Here is a 19,121-nt window from a genome sequence, read left to right on the forward strand (position 1 = left end):
TAACATCCAGCATAACATCCTAGTTAAAAGGAATGGTATTGGAGGCCTGCTGCGGAAGCTAGATGGGACACCAGATATGGCTGAAAATAGGAAAAAACTTAGACCGCGGACCTTAAGTTATTGCCAAAAAATGAAAAATTTTAAAAACACTCAAAACCTTTAGGAAATTATTCCTTTAGCATCCAGCATAACATCCTAGTTAAAAGGAATGGTATTGGAGGCCTGCTGCAGAAGCTACATGGGACACCAGATATGGCTGAAAATATGAAAAAAATTAGACCGCGGACCTTAAGTTTTTGCCAAAAAATGAAAAATTTTAAAAACACTCAAAACCTTTAGGAAATTATTCCTTTAGCATCCAGCATAACATCCTAGTTAAAAGGAATGGTATTGGAGGCCTGCTGTGGAAGCTACATGGGACACCAGATATGGCTGAAAATAGGAAAAAAATTAGACCGCGGACCTTAAGTTTTTGCCAAAAAATGAAAAATTTTAAAAACACTCAAAACCTTTAGGAAATTATTCCTTTAGCATCCAGCATAACATCCTAGTTAAAAGGAATGGTATTGGAGGCCTGCTGTGGAAGCTACATGGGACACCAGATATGGCTGAAAATCTGAAAAAACTTAGACCACGGACCTTAAGTTTTTGCCAAAAAATGAAAAATTTTAAAAACACTCAAAACCTTTAGGAAATTATTCCTTTAGCATCCAGCATAACATCCTAGTTAAAAGGAATGGTATTGGAGGCCTGCTGCGGAAGCTACATGGGACACCAGATATGGCTGAAAATATGAAAAAACTTAGACCGCGGACCTTAAGTTTTTGCCAAAAAATGAAAAATTTTAAAAACACTCAAAACCTTTAGGAAATTATTCCTTTAGCATCCAGCATAACATCCTAGTTAAAAGGAATGGTATTGGAGGCCTGCTGTGGAAGCTACATGGGACACCAGATATGGCTGAAAATATGAAAAAACTTAGACCGCGGACCTTAAGTTTTAGCCAAAAAATGAAAAATTTTAAAAACACTCAAAACCTTTAGGAAATTATTCCTTTAGCATCCAGCATAACATCCTGGTTAAAAGGAATGGTATTGGAGGCCTTCTGTGGAAGCTACATGGGACACCAGATATGGCTGAAAATCTGAAAAAACTTAGACCACGGACCTTAAGTTTTTGCCAAAAAATGAAAAATTTTAAAAACACTCAAAACCTTTAGGAAATTATTCCTTTAGCATCCAGCATAACATCCTAGTTAAAAGGAATGGTATTGGAGGCCTGCTGCGGAAGCTACATGGGACACCAGATATGGCTGAAAATATGGAAAAACTTAGACTGCGGACCTTAAGTTTTTGCCAAAAAATAATTTTTTTAAAAAACGCTCAAAACCTTTAGGAAATATATCCTTTAGCATCCAGCATAACATCCTAGTTAAAAGGAATGGTATTGGAGGCCTGCTGCGGAAGCTACATTGGGACACCAGATATGGCTGAAAATATGAAAAAACTTAGACCGCGGACCTTAAGTTTTTGCCAAAAAATGAAAAATTTTAAAAACACTCAAAACCTTTAGGAAATTATTCCTTTAGCATCCAGCATAACATCCTAGTTAAAAGGAATGGTATTGGAGGCCTGCTGTGGAAGCTACATGGGACACCAGATATGGCTGAAAATATGAAAAAACTTAGACCGCGGACCTTAAGTTTTTGCCAAAAAATGAAAAATTTTAAAAACACTCAAAACCTTTAGGAAATTATTCCTTTAGCATCCAGCATAACATCCTAGTTAAAAGGAATGGTATTGGAGGCCTGCTGTGGAAGCTACATGGGACACCAGATATGGCTGAAAATATGAAAAAACTTAGACCGCGGACCTTAAGTTTTTGCCAAAAAATAATTTTTTTAAAAAACGCTCAAAACCTTTAGGAAATATATCCTTTAGCATCCAGCATAACATCCTAGTTAAAAGGAATGGTATTGGAGGCCTGCTGCGGAAGCTACATGGGACACCAGATATGGCTGAAAATATGAAAAAACTTAGACCGCGGACCTTAAGTTTTTGCCAAAAAATGAAAAATTTTAAAAACACTCAAAACCTTTAGGAAATTATTCCTTTAGCATCCAGCAAAACATCCTAGTTAAAAGGAATGGTATTGGAGGCCTGCTGTGTAAGCTACATGGGACGCCAGATATGGCTGAAAATAGGAAAAAACTTAGACCGCGGACCTTAAGTTTTTGCCAAAAAATGAAAAATTTTAAAAACACTCAAAACCTTTAGGAAATGATTCATTTAGCATCCAGCATAACATCCTAGTTAAAAGGAATGATATAATGATATTGGAGGCCTGCTGCGGAAGCTACATGGGACACCAGATATGGCTGAAAATATGAAAAAACTTAGACCGCGGACCTTAAGTTTTTGCCAAAAAATGAAAAATTTTAAAAACACTCAAAACCTTTAGGAAATTATTCCTTTAGCATCCAGCATATCATCCTAGTTAAAAGGGATGGTATTGGAGGCGTGCTGTGGAAGCTACATGGGACACCAGATATGGCTGAAAATATGAAAAACTTAGACCGCGGACCTTAAGTTTTTGCCAAAAAAATGAAAAATTTTAAAAACACTCAAAACCTTTAGGAAATTATTCCTTTAGCATCCAGCATAACATCCTAGTTAAAAGGAATGGTATTGGAGGCCTGCTGTGGAAGCTACATGGGACACCAGATATGGCTGAAAATATGAAAAAACTTAGACCGCGGACCTTAAGTTTTTGCCAAAAAATGAAAAATTTTAAAAACACTCAAAACCTTTAGGAAATTATTCCTTTAGCATCCAGCATAACATCCTAGTTAAAAGGAATGGTATTGGAGGCCTGCTGTGGAAGCTACATGGGACACAAGATATGGCTGAAAATAGGAAAAAACTTAGACCGCGGACATTAAGTTTTTGCCAAAAAATGAAAAATTTTAAAAACACTCAAAACCTTTAGGAAATTATTCCTTTAGCATCCAGCATAACATCTTAGTTAAAAGGAATGGTATTGGAGGCGTGCTGCGGAAGCTACATGGGACACCAGATATGGCTGAAAATATGAAAAAACTTAGACCGCGGACCTTAAGTTTTTGCCAAAAAATGAAAAATTTTAAAAACACTCAAAACCTTTAGGAAATTATTCCTTTAGCATCCAGCATAACATCCTAGTTAAAAGGAATGGTATTGGAGGCCTGCTGTGGAAGCTACATGGGACACCAGATATGGCTGAAAATATGAAAAAACTTAGACCACGGACCTTAAGTTTTTGCCAAAAAATGAAAAATTTTAAAAACACTCAAAATCTTTAGGAAATTATTCCTTTAGCATCCAGCATAACATCCTAGTTAAAAGGAATGGTATTGGAGGCCTTCTGTGGAAGCTACATGGGACACCAGATGTGGCTGAAAATATGAAAAAACTTAGACCGCGGACCTTAAGTTCTTGCCAAAAAATTAAAAATTTTAAAAACACTCAAAACCTTTAGGAAATTTATTCCTTTAGCATCCAGCATAACATCCTAGTTAAAAGGAATGGTATTGGAGGCCTGCTGCGGAAGCTACATGGGACACCAGATATGGCTGAAAATATGAAAAAACGTAGACCGCGGACCTTAAGTTTTTGCCAAAAAATGAAAAATTTTAAAAACACTCAAAACCTTTAGGAAATTATTCCTTTAGCATCCAGCATAACAACCTACTTAAAAGGAATGGTATTGGAGGCCTGCTGTGGAAGCTACATGGGACACCAGATATGCCTGAAAATATGAAAAAACGTAGACCGCGGACCTTAAGTTTTTGCCAAAAAATGAAAAATTTTAAAAACACTCAAAACCTTTAGGAAATTATTCCTTTAGCATCCAGCATAACATCCTAGTTAAAAGGAATGGTATTGGAGGCCTGCTGCGGAAGCTACATGGGACACCAGATATGGCTGAAAATATGAAAAAACTTAGACCGCGGACCTTAAGTTTTTGCCAAAAAATGAAAAATTTTAAAAACACTCAAAACCTTTAGGAAATTATTCCTTTAGCATCCAGCATAACATCCTAGTTAAAAGGAATGGTATTGGAGGCCTGCTGCGGAAGCTACATGGGACACCAGATATGGCTAAAAATATGAAAAAACTTAGACCGCGGACCTTAAGTTTTTGCCAAAAAATGAAAAATTTTAAAAACACTCAAAACCTTTAGGAAATTATTCCTTTAGCATCCAGCATAACATCCTAGTTAAAAGGAATGGTATTGGAGGCCTGCTGCGGAAGCTACATGGGACACCAGATATGGCTAAAAATATGAAAAAACTTAGACCGCGGACCTTAAGTTTTTGCCAAAAAATGAAAAATTTTAAAAACACTCAAAACCTTTAGGAAATTATTCCTTTAGCATCAAGCATAACATCCTAGTTAAAAGGAATGGAATTGGAGGCCTTCTGTGGAAGCTACATGGGACACCAGATATGGCTGAAAATATGAAAAAACTTAGACCGCGGACCTTAAGTTTTTGCCAAAAAATGAAAAATTTTAATAACACTCTAAACCTTTAGGAAATTATTCCTTTAGCATCCAGCATAACATCCTAGTTAAAAGGAATGGTATTGGAGGCCTTCTGTGGAAGCTACATGGGACACCAGATATGGCTGAAAATATGAAAAAACTTAGACCGCGGACCTTAAGTTTTTGCCAAAAAATGAAAAATTTTAAAAAAAATCAAAACCTTTCGGAAATTATTCCTTTAGCATCCAGCATAACATCTTAGTTAAAAGGAATGGTATTGGAGGCCTGCTGTGGAAGCTACATGGGACACCAGATGTGGCTGAAAATATGAAAAAACTTAGACCGCGGACCTTAAGTTTTTGCCAAAAAATGAAAAATTTTAATAACACTCTAAACCTTTAGGAAATTATTCCTTTAGCATCCAGCATAACATCCTAGTTAAAAGGAATGGTATTGGAGGCCTGCTGCGGAAGCTACATGGGACACCAGATATGGCTGAAAATATGAAAAAACTTAGACCGCGGACATTAAGTTTTTGCCAAAAAATGAAAAATTTTAAAAACACTCAAAACCTTTAGGAAATTATTCCTTTAGCATCCAGCATATCATCCTAGTTAAAAGGAATGGTATTGGAGGCCTGCTGCGGAAGCTACATGGGACACCAGATATGGCTGAAAATATGAAAAAACTTAGACCGCAGACCTTAATGTTTTTGCCAAAAAATGAAAAATTTTAAAAACACTCAAAACCTTTAGGAAATTATTCCTTTAGCATCCAGCATAACATCCTAGTTAAAAGGAATGGAATTGGAGGCCTTCTGTGGAAGCTACATGGGACACCAGATATGGCTGAAAATATGAAAAAACTTAGACCGCGGCGGACCTTAAGTTTTTGCCAAAAAATGAAAAATTTTAAAAACACTCAAAACCTTTAGGAAATTATTCCTTTAGCATCCAGCATAACATCCTAGTTAAAAGGAATGATATAATGATATTGGAGGCCTGCTGTGGAAGCTACATGGGACACCAGATATGGCTGAAAATATGAAAAAACTTAGACCACGGACCTTAAGTTTTTGCCAAAAAATGAAAAATTTTAAAAACACTCAAAACCTTTAGGAAATTATTCCTTTAGCATCCAGCATAACATCCTAGTTAAAAGGAATGATATAATGATATTGGAGGCCTGCTGCGGAAGCTACACGGGACACCAGATATGGCTGAAAATATGAAAAAACTTAGACCGCGGACCTTAAGTTTTTGCCAAAAAATGAAAAATTTTAAAAACACTCAAAACCTTTAGGAAATTATTCCTTTAGCATCCAGCATAACATCCTAGTTAAAAGGAATGGTATTGGAGGCCTGCTGTGGAAGCTACATGGGACACCAGATGTGGCTGAAAATATGAAAAAACTTAGACCGCGGACCTTAAGTTTTTGCCAAAAAATGAAAAATTTTAATAACACTCTAAACCTTTAGGAAATTATTCCTTTAGCATCCAGCATAACATCCTAGTTAAAAGGAATGGTATTGGAGGCGTGCTGCGGAAGCTACATGGGACACCAGATATGGCTGAAAATATGAAAAAACTTAGACCGCGGACCTTAAGTTTTTGCCAAAAAATGAAAAATTTTAAAAACACTCAAAACCTTTAGGAAATTATTCCTTTAGCATCCAGCATAACATCCTAGTTAAAAGGAATGGTATTGGAGGCCTGCTGTGGAAGCTACATGGGACACCAGATATGGCTGAAAATATGAAAAAACTTAGACCACGGACCTTAAGTTTTTGCCAAAAAATTAAAAATTTTAAAAACACTCAAAACCTTTAGGAAATTTATTCCTTTAGCATCCAGCATAACATCCTAGTTAAAAGGAATGGTATTGGAGGCCTGCTGCGGAAGCTACATGGGACACCAGATATGGCTGAAAATATGAAAAAACTTAGACCGCGGACCTTAAGTTTTTGCCAAAAAATGAAAAATTTTAAAAACACTCAAAACCTTTAGGAAATTATTCCTTTAGCATCCAGCATAACATCCTAGTTAAAAGGAATGATATAATGATATTGGAGGCCTGCTGCGGAAGCTACATGGGACACCAGATATGGCTGAAAATATGAAAAAACGTAGACCGCGGACCTTAAGTTTTTGCCAAAAAATGAAAAATTTTAAAAACACTCAAAACCTTTAGGAAATTATTCCTTTAGCATCCAGCATAACATCCTAGTTAAAAGGAATGGTATTGGAGGCCTGCTGTGGAAGCTACATGGGACACCAGATATGGCTGAAAATATGAAAAAACTTAGACCGCGGCGGACCTTAAGTTTTTGCCAAAAAATGAAAAATTTTAAAAACACTCAAAACCTTTAGGAAATTATTCCTTTAGCATCCAGCATAACATCCTAGTTAAAAGGAATGGTATTGGAGGCCTGCTGTGGAAGCTACATGGGACACCAGATATGGCTGAAAATATGAAAAAACTTAGACTGCGGCGGACCTTAAGTTTTTGCCAAAAAATGAAAAATTTTAAAAACACTCAAAACCTTTAGGAAATTATTCCTTTAGCATCCAGCATAACAACCTAGTTAAAAGGAATGGTATTGGAGGCCTGCTGTGGAAGCTACATGGGACACCAGATATGCCTGAAAATATGAAAAAACGTAGACCGCGGACCTTAAGTTTTTGCCAAAAAATGAAAAATTTTAAAAACACTCAAAACCTTTAGGAAATTATTCCTTTAGCATCCAGCATAACATCTTAGTTAAAAGGAATGGTATTGGAGGCCTGCTGTGGAAGCTACATGGGACACCAGATATGGCTGAAAATAGGAAAAAACTTAGACCGCGGACCTTAAGTTTTTGCCAAAAAATGAAAAATTTTAAAAACACTCAAAACCTTTAGGAAATTATTCCTTTAGCATCCAGCATAACATCCTAGTTAAAAGGAATGGTATTGGAGGCCTGCTGTGGAAGCTACATGGGACACCAGATATGGATGAAAATATGAAAAAAGTTAGACCGTGGACCTTAAGTTTTTGCCAAAAAATGAAAAATTTTAAAAACACTCAAAACCTTTAGGAAATTATTCCTTTAGCATCCAGCATAACATCCTAGTTAAAAGGAATGGTATTGGAGGCCTGCTGTGGAAGCTACATGGGACACCAGATATGGCTGAAAATATGAAAAAACTTAGACCGTGGACCTTAAGTTTTTGCCAAAAAATGAAAAATTTTAAAAACACTCAAAACCTTTAGGAAATTATTCCTTTAGCATCCAGCATAACATCCTAGTTAAAAGGAATGGTATTGGAGGCCTGCTGTGGAAGCTACATGGGACACCAGATATGGCTGAAAATATGAAAAAACTTAGACCCCGGACCTTAAGTTTTTGCCAAATATAAAAAAAATTCAAAACACTCAAAACCTTTAGGGAATAATTCCCTTAGCATCAAGCCATATTGTCTCTGCACCTGCAAGACACCATTCTTTAGTTTATTTAGTGTGTTTGTTTGGAAGTCAGGCCAGCTAGAGGACTGTATTGTATAAAGGATTGTTTTTCTGGCGCTTGCCATCCAGTCCCTGTAGCCTATTGGCTAAGGTGTTGGGCTTGGTACCTTGAGGTCCTGAGTTCAATTTACCTAGGCTTCAACTGTGTCTGTTCTGTTTTTTTTGGTTTTTAAGTAAGGACATAGACCAAAACATAAGCCATTTTGTCTTTGCCCTTACAAGCCACCCTTCTTTAGTTTATTTAGTGCATTTGTTTGGGAGTCAGGCTAGCTAAAGGACTGTAAAAACTAAAGAATTGTTTCTGTAGGGCCTTATACCTGTTCTCTGTGGTGCAATGGTTGAGATGTTGGATTTAGTTTTTGAGGTTCTGGGTTTAATTCACTCCAATTGATTTATTTGGTGTGTTTGTTTGGGAGGAAGGCATGCAACAAGATTGCAATGAGGTCAAAAACCAATGGATTGTTTGCAGGGGACAGGTTTGCTAGTGTCTGTAGCGTACATGGTACCCTTCTTTCGTTTATTAATTGTGTTTGTGTAGGAGACAAGCTAGTTGGCACTCCCATATGGCTGTGTAGCGTAATGGTTAAAGAGCTGAGCTAGCGTGCTTAAGGTCCTGGGTTTAATTCCCTTGTGCCCCATCTTGAACTTTCTCTCAGCTCTCTTCTACATTGTGTTTTTGTATTGTTGGGTGAGGGAGAAAAAAAGCTATTGTTAGCAACCAGGTAGACCAAAACACAAGCCACCCAGTCCATGCATTTAAATTGAATGATTTACTCAAAGGGATTTGGGTCACTCTGTCAGCATTAGCCATTTTCCCCACATTTGGATATTTATATCATCATTCACAGGCCATACGAATCATCAACTTAAAAACTACCCCTGCATTGTATATTTATCCCACCATACATCCCCACATTGTGTATTGATTTATGTGATGACCCTCAGCCAGCCCTATATCTAAATGAATGCCCCATTGCCCCCACACCCTTGTGTATTGTCCTCATCCATTTTCTTTGAGAAATCCAGGTGCTGTGGTTGCAATGGGATGTGACTGATTGGCTGAACCTGGTCAAGTGACTCCACCAGCCAACCAGGCATTGGGATTGAGACCCAGGTGGGGGATTTAAGCTTCACTTGCAGCCCTCCACTCTTTTGATGTTCATTTTCTTTGAGAAATCCAGGTGCTGTGGTTGCAGTGGGATGTGTCCAGGCCAGGGCTTATCTTTGTACAGTATTTCCCCTGTCTCTGTTTTTGCATTGCCATTGGCCCTATTCTTTTGTGTTTTAGTTGTTTTTTCCTGCTTCCACCTTTGCTGTTACTGAAGGCACAAGGCATCTCAGACCCTATCGTCTCCAATATTACTAATGTCTTTTACTTCACTTATCATGAGTAGTTCTTCTTCTTTCTGTAGCTTTCACATGTCCAGTTCAATCCCTTTTCTTTTGTGTTGTGTCTTTGAAGCTAACGTTCCCTCGCTTTATTCGTCTCTACCGCTTCTGCTGGGAGGCTGTTCCATTTCTCTACCACTCTAGGAGTGAAACTTCTTTACATTACATCTAAGCCTCTAACTCACTAGTTTCAGATTATGACCTTGTTTAACCATTTCTCCTCTTTTGAAACAAACATCCATCCTGTGATTTGTTAAATGCCTTTACGGATTTCAAGTATTTTCTCCAAGCTTATACATATCGAGATTTCCTAGTCTTGCCTGTTCCTGAGCCTGCGTTATTCTTATCTACAATGGTAAGTTGAACATTTCTTTTCACTGTAACTCATCTACTACTCATAGTTTCCTCAGAGAATTGTGTTGCTTCTTTACATGTAGAGCTACATATAGTTTATTGGTTTTGAATTGTTTCTGCATTTCTTCCTTGATGCATAAGAAAATCCAAAATGCCCGTAAGTGCCATGTTAGATCAAATTTGAACCGTTGTATGGTTTCTACACTTGGTCATCCTCTCCATCTGATAAATATGTGAGTGTCGCCAACACTTCCCCAATACTAGGTGGATCAGTCTGTTTCAGTTTCTTGCAATGATGACTTTAACAGATAAAAGTAGGAACCCCAGTAACCTGTGATATTTAATTTTTATATGCTGAGGGATGGCCACCAAAATGTGCAATTGTGGTGAAGAACCTTCTTGGTAACCTCTGAGTAATTGACACATCTAAAGACTTTTGCTAAATGAATAAAACTGTACCCCAAATTTCTGGAGACTATTGCATGTTAAACTCTGACACCCCACTTCCTGATAAACCTAAAAAATGGGGGACAAGAAATCTTTTCACACAAACACACACACACAAACAAAAAAACAAAACAAAAATTATAACACAAATGAAACCATGTGAATAGGGAGCTTGTGTTGACCCAGGAGAGCATTGATACATATAATAATTAACAATGTTGCAATTGTGAATAACACATTTATATCATTTTATCCAACTTTTCTTGTAATTTTTGAAATTAGGAAAAGATTCCCATATGGAACAGATCTACCAGTGTGTCTATGCCTCGTTTAGCATTTTAATGTTTTATTATTATTATTAACTTCCCCTCTCTCAGTACTGTATGTCCCATTCTGCTCTCCCCTGCTTGCTCCTATTAAATTGAAAAGTCTCCCTCAACTGTTTGTTTCCACTCTGCTCTTAGTTCCCTGACCAAATGTTCTTTCTCCTAATCTCTTTGCTTTCCCCTTTGTCAGTACATTTATTTCTATAGCGCCAGCAGATTCCATGGAGCTGTGCCATTTTCTGCCATGCCATGATTCTGGCTGTGAGTGCACCGTCTTCATCTCGCATGCCTTTACCAGGGGATTTCCTTTGGAGATTTCTACAATGCCTTTCCCCTTCTGTCTGTGTCCATCCTCAATCTCTCCATGTCTGTTCTGGTCAGTCACATTGATCCTGTATATGATTTTTCTTTTTGAAAATGTAATTATTTTGTTGGAGGGGGTTGTAGATCAGTTGTACAGCCTCTCAACCAGAAGTGGTAGAGATTAGTAGGGTAATGGAAGATAAACATTTGCCGAGAAATCGTATAGCTGCCCTGAAACAAAGACGAGGACTTCAGCGTTAAACACACAGGCTAGATCGGACCAGTGGTTCATATTGTAATTCAATCTCTCTATGTCTGTTCGTTTTGGAAGAAAAAATGGCCAATGTGGTCCCATGGGGTACCTCACAATAGCCAAGGGAGTGTGGCACCACAATATCTCTTAAGAATATTGGCACCTTAATTACAGTAAAGTCTTTAACACTGTCATACTTTCCTGAAATAGAGCAAGAAATGATTGCGGCCCATCCATGGAGACTGGCTAAAGAGACGACTTAGCCCTTCATTAAAGGTAAGACCTTTCTGCTTAACAAAAACCATCTTCCCCTCTGTGTGTAATGAGCCGTGGGTGTTGTTTTACGATATGTGTTGCCATGTAGGTTACCGTTGTATTCTAATGGCTTTCCCCCGCAGACACCACCCTGAGCCGATTGTTTTTGGTGGCAATTGAAATAAAATCCTTTCCCTTAGATATACTCTTAGTCCCCATGTGCCTGTTGGTGTTGAGGACATGCTTATCACAAGGTTGTAAGATAAGCATTTAGTGTCATTGTCTAGGACAAGATTTGGTTGAGATCTCATAGACAAGAGAGATATGTTTGGCCAATATGTCAAGCTGTCAAACACCCTGCATTATGTTTAAGACTACAGTTTCATTGGAACAGGAAAAGACCAAAATATTATTTTTATTTTTTTTTTGTCGATGGGTTACCAAGTAAAAAAGCAAGAGCAAGTGCCATTAAGGTCTGTGATGCTCCTGAATGTTGCATGGTCATCTATGCAGATTCTGCTATTGTCTGGGCCAGTGCACTATTGGGTAAAAGAGGGCTAGGTGGTAAGGCAAATTGCTTGCCTCAATAGAACAGCCTTTTAAGGTGGCTCATTAAGTCGTTTTCTTTTTCTGCTTTACAAGCGACAGTGGTGGACTCCACATAGATTTGACAGAGACCCTGGCAATGATGAGAAGATCTGACATTCTAGGACATGCCGTGAGCCCTTGCAGCTGGTAAGACTAACAAGAACGTGCGATCAGAGGCAAGATGGTCCGTAGTTGTGCAAGCATTTGCAAAACCACCATTATGTGTGGCCACAGAGTGTGGAACCAGCCTTTGAGTGAGCCTTTCAACGAGTGAGTATGAACATGTAGATTTATTTTTATTAAGTACCAACACAGGTTATTGATTCAAGGAGAAATCTGACTGCCATTTTGGGGTCAAGAAGGAATTTTTTCCCCTGGTTAGTGCAAAATTGGAAAGAGCGAAACTGGGGTTTTTTTTGCCTTCTTTTGGATCAACAGCAACAAATTAACCGATATAGGAAAGGCTGAACTTGATGGACGCATGTCTTTTTTTCAGCCTATATAACTATGTAACTATGTAACACAGTCTGCGCAGCACTCTCTCCATGTCGCCCTTGTGTCCCTTCCTCCCATCAAACAGTTCTGCTGCTCATAGATCCTCCTCTTCCTCTTGTTCCCTTGATACAACTGTTTCTTTGCCTCCCTGTTTCATTCCCCTTTTGTATGCTTCTCTCTTTGCTTAATTCCATAAGTTTTGCGACACCCCCCCCTAAATAATTCAGTCATCTGCTTCAGTCCTCTAATACCTAGCCGCCTAGAAGGTTTAAGGAAGACGCTCTCTTTTGCCACTTGTTTCACCAATCATTACTTTTACCAACCCATACTGACCGCCCCTTGCCCATTCTCCCCTCCTTATTTAACATAGCATTGCTAGAACGTCGCTGGTGTGAGGACAAGCCACTTGAACTTATGGGCCTTATGGTGGAAGACCAATGCCTTAACTGCTACTCCAAATCAGAGGTACAGGTTACCCATTTGAAAACGCATAAAAACCCTGGTATGTATCAACTCTCTCTATAACGTTCTTTATAATCGAAAATTATGCACTCAGCCAATCAGCCAATCAGGGGCTGCCCTTCAGCCCTAGCCTCCTGATTGGTGGGTGGCGTCACCTGACCAGGGCTGACCAATCAGAGAGGGGGGAACCTGGGCCGGCTCCTGATTGGTTGCTGGAGTCAGCTGACTAGGCTCAGCCAATCAGGGGCTGCCCCTCAGCCCTAGCCTCCTGATTGGTGGGTGGTGTCACCTGACCAGGGCTGACCAATCAGAGAGGGGGAAACCTGGGCCGGCCGCTGATTGGTTGCTGGAGTCAGCTGACTAGGCTCAGCCAATCAGGGGCTGCCCCTCAGCCCTAGCCTCCTGATTGGTGGGTGGTGTCACCTGACCAGGGCTGACCAATCAGAGAGGGGGGAACCTGGGCCGGCCGCTGATTGGTTGCTGGAGTCAGCTGACTAGGCTCAGCCAATCAGGGGCTGCTCCTCAGCCCTAGCCTCCTGATTGGTGGGTGGCGTCACCTGACCAGGGCTGACCAATCAGAGAGGGGGGAACCTGGGCCGGCTCCTGATTGGTTGCTGGAGTCAGCTGACTAGGCTCAGCCAATCAGGGGCTGCCCCTCAGCCCTAGCCTCCTGATTGGTGGGTGGTGTCACCTGACCAGGGCTGACCAATCAGAGAGGGGGAAACCTGGGCCGGCCGCTGATTGGTTGCTGGAGTCAGCTGACTAGGCTCAGCCAATCAGGGGCTGCCCTCAGCCCTAGCCTCCTGATTGGTGGGTGGTGTCACCTGACCAGGGCTGACCAATCAGAGAGGGGGGAACCTGGGCCGGCTCCTGATTAGTTGCTGGAGTCAGCTGACTAGGCTCAGCCTCCTGATTGGTGGGTGGCGTCACCTGACCAGGGCTGACCAATCAGAGAGGGGGAAACCTGGGCCGGCTCCTGATTGGTTGCTGGAGTCAGTTGACTAGGCTCAGCCAATCAGGGGCTGCTCCTCAGCCCTAGCCTCCTGATTGGTGGGTGGCGTCACCTGACCAGGGCTGACCAATCAGAGAGGGGGGAACCTGGGCCGGCTCCTGATTGGTTGCTGGAGTCAGCTGACTAGGCTCAGCCAATCAGGGGCTGCCCCTCAGCCTTAGCCTCCTGATTGGTGGGTGGTGTCACCTGACCAGGGCTGACCAATCAGAGAGGGGGAAACCTGGGCCGGCCGCTGATTGGTTGCTGGAGTCAGCTGACTAGGCTCAGCCAATCAGGGGCTGCCCTCAGCCCTAGCCTCCTGATTGGTGGGTGGTGTCACCTGACCAGGGCTGACCAATCAGAGAGGGGGGAACCTGGGCCGGCTCCTGATTGGTTGCTGGAGTCAGCTGACTAGGTTCAGCCAATCAGGGGCTGCCCCTCAGCCCTAGCCTCCTGATTGGTGGGTGATGTCACCTGACCAGGGCTGACCAATCAGAGAGGGGGGGAACCTGGGCCGGCTCCTGATTGGTTGCTGGAGTCAGCTGACTAGGCTCAGCCAATCAGGGGCTGCCCTTCAGCCCTAGCCTCCTAATTGGTGGGTGGCATCACCTGACCAGGGCTGACCAATCAGAGAGGGGGGAACCTGGGCCAGCTCCTGATTGGTTGCTGGAGTCAGCTGACTAGGCTCAGCCAATCAGGGGCTGCCCCTCAGCCCTAGCCTCCTGATTGGTTGGTGTCGTCACCTGACCAGGGCTGACCAATCAGAGAGGGGGGAGAACCTGGGCCGGCTCCTGATTGGTTGATGGAGTCAGCTGACTAGAGTCAGCTGACTAGGCTCAGCCAATCAGGGGCTGCCCCTCAACCCTAGCCTCCTGATTGGTGGGTGGCGTCACCTGACCAGGGCTGACCAATCAGAGAGGGGGGAGCCTGGGCCGGCTCCTGATTGGTTGCTGGAGTCAGCTGAGTAGGGCCGGCTCCTGATTGGTGTGAGGTATCATATTATTTTATACTTTATTATTATTTATGAATTATTATGAATTATTAAATTGTTAAAGGAATCATGAATAACGAGACTACTGGCGTGGGAAAGAGCCGGCAGCAGCCAGATTTGAACTCACGACCAACAGGGTGGAAGTCCAACACCTTAACCACAACTCCAAGTCAGAGATACTGGAACGCTCCTGTCTCTCTGTAGCCTAATGGCTAAGGTGTTGGGCTTGGTACTTTGAGGTCATGTGTTCAATTGCCCTAGGCATCAACTGTGTCTGTTTTGGTTTTTTTTGGTTTTTAAGTAAGCACATAGACTAAAACATAAGCCATTTTGTCTTTGCCCTTACAAGCCACCCTTCTTTAGTTTATTTAGTGCATTTGTTTGGGAGTCAGGCTAGCTAAAGGGCTGTAAAAACTAAAGGATTGTTTCTGTAGGGCCTTATACCTGTTTTCTGTGGTGCAATGGTTGAGATGTTGGATTTAGTTTTTGAGGTTCTGGGTTTAATTCACTCCAATTGATTTATTTGGTGTGTTTGTTTGGGAGGAAGGCACGCTACAAGATTGCAATGAGGTCAAAAACCAATGGATTGTTTGCAGGGGACAGGTTTGCTAGTGTCTGTAGTGTACATGGTACCCTTCTTTCTTTTATTAATTGTGTTTGTGTGGGAGACAAGCTAGGAGGCACTCCCATGTGGCTGTGTAGAGTAATGGTTAAGGAGCTGGACTAGAGTGCTTAAGGTCCAGGGTTCAATTCCCCTGTGCTCCATATTGTACGTGCTCTCTTCTACATTGTGCTTTTTTTGTTGTTGGGTGAGGGAGAAAAAAAGCTATTGTTAGCAACCAGGTAGACCAAAACACAAGCCACCCAGTCCATGCATTTAAATTGAATGATTTACTCAAAGGGATTTGGGTCACTCTGTCAGCATTAGCCATTTTCCCCACATTTGGATATTTATATCATCATTCACAGGCCATACAAATCATCAACTTAAAAACTACCCCTGCATTGTATATTTATCCCACCATACATCCCCACATTGTGTATTGATTTATGTGATGACCCTCAGCCAGCCCTATATCTAAATGAATGCCCCATTGCCCCCCACACCCTTGTGTATTGTCCTCATCCATTTTCTTTGAGAAATCCAGGTGCTGTGGTTGCAATGGGATGTGACTGATTGGCTGAACCTGGTCAAGTGACTCCACCAGCCAACCAGGCATTGGGATTGAGACCCAGGTGGGGGGATTTAAGCTTCACTTGCAGCCCTCCACTCTTTTGATGTTCATTTTCTTTGAGAAATCCAGGTGCTGTGGTTGCAGTGGGATGTGTCCAGGCCAGGGCTTATCTTTGTACAGTATTTCCCCTGTCTCTGTTTTTGCATTGCCATTGGCCCTATTCTTTTGTGTTTTAGTTGTTTTTTCCTGCTTCCACCTTTGCTGTTACTGAAGGCGCAAGGCATCTCAGACCCTATCGTCTCCAATATTACTAATGTCTTTTACTTCACTTATCATGAGTAGTTCTTCTTCTTTCTGTAGCTTTCACATGTCCAGTTCAATCCCTTTTCTTTTGTGTTGTGTCTTTGAAGCTAACGTTCCCTCGCTTTATTCGTCTCTACCGCTTCTGCTGGGAGGCTGTTCCATTTCTCTACCACTCTAGGAGTGAAACTTCTTTACATTACATCTAAGCCTCTAACTCACTAGTTTCAGATTATGACCTTGTTTAACCATTTCTCCTCTTTTGAAACAAACATCCATCCTGTGATTTGTTAAATGCCTTTACGGATTTCAAGTATTTTCTCCAAGCTTATACATATCGAGATTTCCTAGTCTTGCCTGTTCCTGAGCCTGCGTTATTCTTATCTACAATGGTAAGTTGAACATTTCTTTTCACTGTAACTCATCTACTACTCATAGTTTCCTCAGAGAATTGTGTTGCTTCTTTACATGTAGAGCTACATATAGTTTATTGGTTTTGAATTGTTTCTGCATTTCTTCCTTGATGCATAAGAAAATCCAAAATGCCCGTAAGTGCCATGTTAGATCAAATTTGAACCGTTGTATGGTTTCTACACTTGGTCATCCTCTCCATCTGATAAATATGTGAGTGTCGCCAACACTTCCCCAATACTAGGTGGATCAGTCTGTTTCAGTTTCTTGCAATGATGACTTTAACAGATAAAAGTAGGAACCCCAGTAACCTGTGATATTTAATTTTTATATGCTGAGGGATGGCCACCAAAATGTGCAATTGTGGTGAAGAACCTTCTTGGTAACCTCTGAGTAATTGACACATCTAAAGACTTTTGCTAAATGAATAAAACTGTACCCCAAATTTCTGGAGACTATTGCATGTTAAACTCTGACACCCCACTTCCTGATAAACCTAAAAAATGGGGGACAAGAAATCTTTTCACACAAACACACACACACAAACAAAAAAACAAAACAAAAATTATAACACAAATGAAACCATGTGAATAGGGAGCTTGTGTTGACCCAGGAGAGCATTGATACATATAATAATTAACAATGTTGCAATTGTGAATAACACATTTATATCATTTTATCCAACTTTTCTTGTAATTTTTGAAATTAGGAAAAGATTCCCATATGGAACAGATCTACCAGTGTGTCTATGCCTCGTTTAGCATTTTAATGTTTTATTATTATTATTAACTTCCCCTCTCTCAGTACTGTATGTCCCATTCTGCTCTCCCCTGCTTGCTCCTATTAAATTGAAAAGTCTCCCTCAACTGTTTGTTTCCACTCTGCTCTTAGTTCCCTGACCAAATGTTCTTTCTCCTAATCTCTTTGCTTTCCCCTTTGTCAGTACATTTATTTCTATAGCGCCAGCAGATTCCATGGAGCTGTGCCATTTTCTGCCATGCCATGATTCTGGCTGTGAGTGCACCGTCTTCATCTCGCATGCCTTTACCAGGGGATTTCCTTTGGAGATTTCTACAATGCCTTTCCCCTTCTGTCTGTGTCCATCCTCAATCTCTCCATGTCTGTTCTGGTCAGTCACATTGATCCTGTATATGATTTTTCTTTTTGAAAATGTAATTATTTTGTTGGAGGGGGTTGTAGATCAGTTGTACAGCCTCTCAACCAGAAGTGGTAGAGATTAGTAGGGTAATGGAAGATAAACATTTGCCGAGAAATCGTATAGCTGCCCTGAAACAAAGACGAGGACTTCAGCGTTAAACACACAGGCTAGATCGGCCCAGTGGTTCATATTGTAATTCAATCTCTCTATGTCTGTTCGTTTTGGAAGAAAAAATGGCCAATGTGGTCCCATGGGGTACCTCACAATAGCCAAGGGAGTGTGGCACCACAATATCTCTTAAGAATATTGGCACCTTAATTACAGTAAAGTCTTTAACACTGTCATACTTTCCTGAAATAGAGCAAGAAATGATTGCGGCCCATCCATGGAGACTGGCTAAAGAGACGACTTAGCCCTTCATTAAAGGTAAGACCTTTCTGCTTAACAAAAACCATCTTCCCCTCTGTGTGTAATGAGCCGTGGGTGTTGTTTTACGATATGTGTTGCCATGTAGGTTACCGTTGTATTCTAATGGCTTTCCCCCGCAGACACCACCCTGAGCCGATTGTTTTTGGTGGCAATTGAAATAAAATCCTTTCCCTTAGATATACTCTTAGTCCCCATGTGCCTGTTGGTGTTGAGGACATGCTTATCACAAGGTTGTAAGATAAGCATTTAGTGTCATTGTCTAGGACAAGATTTGGTTGAGATCTCATAGACAAGAGAGATATGTTTGGCCAATATGTCAAGCTGTCAAACACCCTGCATTATGTTTAAGACTACAGTTTCATTGGAACAGGAAAAGACCAAAATATTATTTTTATTTTTTTTTTGTCGATGGGTTACCAAGTAAAAAAGCAAGAGCAAGTGCCATTAAGGTCTGTGATGCTCCTGAATGTTGCATGGTCATCTATGCAGATTCTGCTATTGTCTGGGCCAGTGCACTATTGGGTAAAAGAGGGCTAGGTGGTAAGGCAAATTGCTTGCCTCAATAGAACAGCCTTTTAAGGTGGCTCATTAAGTCGTTTTCTTTTTCTGCTTTACAAGCGACAGTGGTGGACTCCACATAGATTTGACAGAGACCCTGGCAATGATGAGAAGATCTGACATTCTAGGACATGCCGTGAGCCCTTGCAGCTGGTAAGACTAACAAGAACGTGCGATCAGAGGCAAGATGGTCCGTAGTTGTGCAAG

This window comes from Spea bombifrons, chromosome 9, assembly GCF_027358695.1.
Source record: "Spea bombifrons isolate aSpeBom1 chromosome 9, aSpeBom1.2.pri, whole genome shotgun sequence".
Classification (NCBI taxonomy): domain Eukaryota; kingdom Metazoa; phylum Chordata; class Amphibia; order Anura; family Pelobatidae; genus Spea; species Spea bombifrons.